This window comes from Vicia villosa, unplaced genomic scaffold (assembly GCF_029867415.1).
Source record: "Vicia villosa cultivar HV-30 ecotype Madison, WI unplaced genomic scaffold, Vvil1.0 ctg.001102F_1_1, whole genome shotgun sequence".
Taxonomy (NCBI): Eukaryota; Viridiplantae; Streptophyta; class Magnoliopsida; order Fabales; family Fabaceae; genus Vicia; species Vicia villosa.
Genome location: NW_026705480.1, coordinates 47,865 through 53,936, shown reverse-complemented (window position 1 = coordinate 53,936; position 6,072 = coordinate 47,865). Strand labels below are relative to the sequence as shown.

At 34.0% G+C, this 6,072-nt stretch overlaps 1 long non-coding RNA gene across 1 annotated transcript; it reads right to left on the bottom strand.

Moving 5' to 3' along the window:
* Window positions 1–852: 852 nt before the first annotated feature.
* LOC131633269 (uncharacterized) lies at window positions 853–5,574 on the bottom strand. Its single transcript, XR_009293278.1, has 3 exons — window positions 5,118–5,574; window positions 4,664–4,891; window positions 853–3,274 (listed from the first exon to the last, which is right to left on the bottom strand). It is a non-coding gene; the product is annotated as an uncharacterized LOC131633269 (long non-coding RNA).
* Between the last annotated feature and the right edge of the window lie 498 nt (window positions 5,575–6,072).

Here is a 6,072-nt window from a genome sequence, read left to right as displayed (position 1 = left end):
AATTACTCCATGGACCTCCAACTGCAAATGCTCCAAAGTGAGAGCAACAATGGTGTTCCTCCACTTACAGAAGTGATCCAGGTGCTTGGATCACCTCAAATGACCTCCCTTGAGATGTTAGAATGTTCACTTCCCAAAGATGAGCTCTGGTTTGAAGAAATCGATTCTTCTTGCCAAAGAACTTTGAAAACAATGAACATGAGAAGAGAAAGAGAAAGCAAGGAATATGGTTGCTTTGGTGTGTTTTTGAATGAGGAATGCCTCTGTATTTATAGGCAAATGGATGCAGATCAATTGGCTGTGGTGAGCTTGCTTAGTGTAGTGAGTTTGGTTTCTTAGCCATGAAGAAATTCAAAGAATCTCCAAAATGCAATGATGCATTTTCGGGCTAGCTTCCCCTATCCATTGATTCTATCTGATCTTAGGGGACATTTCAGATGCAAAGTGAGCTCTAATTGGTTGATGAGAAGATTCCTTGGGTGATTCATCAATTTGCCATAAATTCACAAATGTAATCATTACATAATCACATGTTCTTGTTTTTAGAATCTTCTTCAATTCTTATGGCATGGTGAAATTGAATGCATGGCATGGTTTCAGATGTGTTATGGGTCGTGTAGCATCCATAAGAGAGGTTATTTGCACAAAATTTGCAAAGTCCAAAAGTGTCCATGACCTATAATTTTACTTCATGAGGCCAACTTTGAACAAGCATAACTCTTAGCTCAAATTGAATTTGGAGAAGGTTGAACACAATTTGGAAAGCCCTAAACATCTACTTTAAATCATTAGTTTATGTCTTCTTCAGAATCATTTGGGAAATTTGTGAAAAATGAGCCCAAAGTTGGATGAAAACTAGGTTAAAACACTTAGAAAAATTTCTAAGTGTTTATGACCTAAACTTCAAAATTTCCAAAACTTCATAAATGATTGATCTTTTGAAAAAAGTTCCTTTGTAAGATGTTGTTTTATTTTGCATGATCTACAACTTTCATGTTGGAAGTTTTTTGAGTTGTGTAGGTGAAATTTTGAGTTCTCACCATGCCTTCAAAAACCCTAATTCCCGACTTTTTGCTCCTTGATGAATTTCTTTGAATTTCTTTGGTGAAATGACTTTGACATCCATATATTGATGATATTGATCTTTGAAAGTCATTTTTTGACCAAAAACCTTAAAAGTCAAAGGTGATCCCATACAGTTGACTTTTGCCTAACAAAGTGAATTTTTGGACTTTTGTGTAGAAACAAAATCTTATCCTCAAATGAATGATGTAAATGGATTATATTGAGGTAGTAGAGACTCTTGAATCATGTCTTGAGTTTTGGATTCATGCCCTGATTAAAAGTCAACTATCTTGGTGAATTAGGTCAAAAACCCTAATTGTCGACCAGAGGACAATGATGACTGTAGACTTTGAATTGAGGTGTAATGTCCAGTGGATCTTGTCATAAGAGTTATTTGAAGATGATTAATGTCTTTGAATGGTCTCTTGGGGCTTTTTAGGGTTTCCCAAAGGTGATCCCTGATTTTAGTCCTTGATAGGCTCCAAACCCTAGTCTGTTGATCTGAGTAATCTTGTGCTTAGATGACTGGGTATCTTAATCAATCATAGGTGTAATAATGAGGCTTTTGAGTCTTATGATTGTATTAGAGACTAATCCCTCTATTGATTGATCCTTTGCCTGAGTTTTCTTGTCTTTGAACACCCTCGATTGAATGTCAGGCTGCTCTGGGTACTTGCTTTGACTTGATGAAAATCTTGAAGATATGTCATCTCAGGGGGGTCAAAAATTAGGGTATGACACCATGGAAAACCATGGATGCAAAGGGTGCCTTACACCTTCCCTTTGCATAATTACCCCCCGAACCCTGTTTTTATTTAAAAGGTTTTTCCTGTTCTTTTAGCCTTTCCGATATTTGGATAAAATAAAAGTCGGTGGCGACTCTTGCTTACCGCGACATTTCGATAAAGTCAGTTCACCGTATTACAGAACTGGCGACTCTGCTGGGGTATTTTCGTATAAAAGAGGGGTTACCTTAAAAGTTTAGGATTCACTTAAATGTTTTCTATTGTTTGCTTTGTTTTTTCTATTTTTCAGGGGCGTTTTGGGAATTAAATAAAGGACGAATCCTATTCCCAGATTCAAGAACACTTAAGATTAGGAGTGGCATAGTCGTGGCGACCTCTTTCACATATGTGGGAGATGAGTCAATATGAAGTTCACACTTGAGTTAGGACTCCATAGCATATGCACACCTTTCTCAAATGAGGGAGATCTATGTATATGTCTGTGAGTGCTCTAGAGCTCAAGGACCTTTAGTTACCCTTAACCCATCCTGGCCTTTAGGAACGTAGTGGGGGGACAACTCTTGACAAATGTTAAGAACTAGTCGCTACCCGATGCTAACTACGCCAAATAAGCTATTTGATAGCACTTTTTTTTGTTTTTGATAGCGCTTAAAAGTGCTATTAACCGCGCCGCTATTGTAAATGTTTTTTGTTTAATAGCACTTTAAAAACGCTATTAAAGTACCAGTTTTTAATAGCGTTTTTTCTAAAACGCTATTGAAGTATGCATTTTGCGTGTGTTATAATTTGATTTTGACAGCACTTTCAAACTAAGTGCTATTAAAGGGCACATGTTTGATAGCACTTTCAAAAAGAGCGCTAATATATAACTCATGTTTGATAGCCCTTTTAAAGAAAGCGCTAATATATGACTAATGTTTGATAGCACTTTCAAAGAAAGCGCTAATATATGGCTCATGTTTGATAGCACTTTCAAAGAAAGCGCTAATATATGACTCATGTTTGATAGCACTTTCAAAGAAAGTGCCAATATATGGTACGCTTTTTTATTTATTTGCTGTATATAAAATCATTCTATTGGTGTGCAAATATCAAAAAGCTACATTCAAATCATCAAGAATATATGTATGCAGATGGGAAAATATTCATCAAGAATCATCAAGAATGATCAAGATTTGTCAAGAACAATGATTTATACCTTCAGATGACTTGCGACATGTTCCCTAGTAATTCCATACACATCAAGTACAATGATTTATACCTAGGAATTAAACACAAAATTGATTTATATGTATCCTGCTTGTGTTTGTTACAATGATTTATACCTAGGAATTAAATTATGGTATCAACTTGACCAAGTTCTTCGTTCAAATTCGACGTACGAGCATGCAGTGGCTTACCTATTTCCTCTTAAGACATGTTTAAATCCTGGTTGACAAAAATGCTTTGAAGAACCTACACAACTACAATCAAAACATACAACTAAGTGGGAATAAAATAACCACACAACATCAATGCTTTCAAGAAATGATTAATTGCTGCAACTACTGCACCAGGAAAAAATAATTTTCAATTACTTCTTGGTTTTTAAGTTAAAAAACACATTATATTGCACAAAAAGAACTCAACAAGAGCAATTTTCTGCATGGCATTTGGAGTAGTCAGGACTGGCATGAATACTTTGAACTACAGGACAAAACTTGACATAAATATCCTTCTAACATTGATAAGAACTCATGGCCTAAACCTGTATGTATTTAGGACATTTACATTTGTTCTTATTATTAAAAACAGAACAATTAGATAACTTATAGGCACACTAATTCTACAAACAATAATCATGTGTAAAAGCAATGAATGAGGAAAAGCTTATCATATTTCTCTAGAAAAGTATATCACTTAATAGAAAAACTTTTAAAGGCCTGGTGTTAAGATTCCCATCAAAAGGTACAAAGAAAAGTTATTTCAATCTTTCTAGCTCACTTTTTCGGTCCTTGTATATTGGGGTAACTTCTATTGTAAAAAGAAAAAATATATGTATTAGGACTAACACAGTCTTTAAAATTGGTCCAAATAAATAAAAATTAAATATTACTTAACAAAAGCAAAGATGAGAGAAGTCCTCATGTCTATTTCTAAAAGAAATAGTATTCCATTTCTTCTAAATTTGTATGTATAACAATAATGAACTGTCTCATGAAATTTCAGTGCTAGTAATATATTATAGTGGCTTAACCCACTTCACATTTTCATAAACTATCCTGCAACTCAATATACTATAACTCTTCTCATTGGCTTAATCCACTTCATACTGTACTAATACTCTTAGGCTTGATTATGCTTATATGTATAACAGCAAAGTGATAAGTTTGTCCACTAGTGTAATGATCCCCACGTGAAAATGTTAGACAAAAAATTCAAGCCTTTCATAAAAAATATACTATTGAGATCTTGATATTTCCAAATTTGAAAAGTAAAACACTAACTTCCTTCAATCATATTGGATTATATTCACTTAATTTAATGAAATATACTTTTCAACAAACTACAAACTTGATAATACAAAATAATCTTATTATGACAAATCATATACAATGGCTCAACGAAGATTTTATTTCTTCTCCTAGTGTAGTCAAAAGGTAACATACTAACATCTTAGATGGTTCTACAATTACCGGTAAACCCACCTATAGTAGGAATGAGGCTTGAGAGGTTTGGTTTCAATATGCCAAAAATGACCAATACAAATTTCATTAAGAGAAATATGTGAATATAATTTAATTATTAGATCTGGCAGCAAATTTATGAACAAAAAAGATCATACTATTGCATTACAGATGTACAGAGAATACCTGATGAGAAAAAATAGTTCTTTGGTCTCTTTTAGGATCAATTTCATGTTCTATTGCTTCTTCCAAGCAGCCTCCAGAGCTGCCTCTCTCTATTTTCTAGCTTGCAGTTCTAGCATCAAATCATTAGCAACAAAATTCCCATGAATCTAAGTCATCTAGCCCAAATAAATCCTACTAATATTCACTTATAGCTTAGCAAAATATTATCCAATCTTGTAATACATGCAACTGCAGATTATGAATAACAATCAGTACCTCAAATTGGTATAATAGAAAAAAGCATGAGATGCAACATAAAAGCTTTTTATCAAAATAGATTCCAAATTGATATGTTAGGAAATAATAAGTCATTTAAGAACATTGTAGCTAGCATTGTATCAAAACCCTAAATTTGTGTTAAACATAAAAAGTTCCTAAAATAATCTTAGATTCCAAATTAGGAGACTAAGAATACCATGATTTACAAATTGTGTGAGGGCTTGAAGTCATCGGCGAATGAGGTCAGAAAAACGTTCCTTGTGTGTGTGAGGGCTCCTTAATTTTCGTCGAGGAATGACGATGTGGCTTTACTTCAAAGGAAAACCCTGATTTGTTTTCTCAGAAACCCTAGATTCATATGAGAGCTTCTTTTTAGCTAGTTTTGAATGGATTGAAGCTGGGGTTTTTTCGTCGGACTCTGTTGCAGGTCGGAATGGTTGGTAGAAGTGATCGTGGATGAAGAGGGCTTGACGGATTGAGAGAGAAAAGATCAAAAAGAGACGGTGGTAGAGCCTATATTGGAAACAACATCGTTTGACGAGGAAAAGGTTCATGTTGGACCGATGATTCCTTGAAGGTGATATGAAAGTTCGTAAGGCAGAGAGGATGTTTTTGTCTGCACGATAATAGTTGTCGAGGGTGATATCCAAAAAAATGATAACATTGGTTTTTTTCTTATTTCCTAAAAGCTAAATAATAGCGTTATATTAAAGTGCTATCATAGTGGATAAAATTAATACCGTAACAATAATATTGGATACTATTTTAGTGGATAAAATTAATAGCGTTTCTTCAAAAATGCTATCTTAGTGTATAATATTAATAGCATTTCGAGAAAAGTGCTATCTTACTGAAATTTAATAATAGCATTTTCCCACAAAGTGCTATCAAAATCATATTGTCTGTATTTTATAATAGCGCCCGAACATAAAGTGCTATTATAAATGTGTTTTTTCCTTTTTAATAGCACTTTCTTTAAAAGTGCTATTAAATTAAACGATACAAAATATCAATTTTGGCGTAGTGTACAATTCAGATAGGTTCTCTCTCAAAGTATCATTGCATGGTGCAAATGCATCATGTCCGAGGGTGCTTTAGAAGGGCTGACAATTCTAGATAACTTATAGAACCTGTTGCTGAAATCTCCTTAT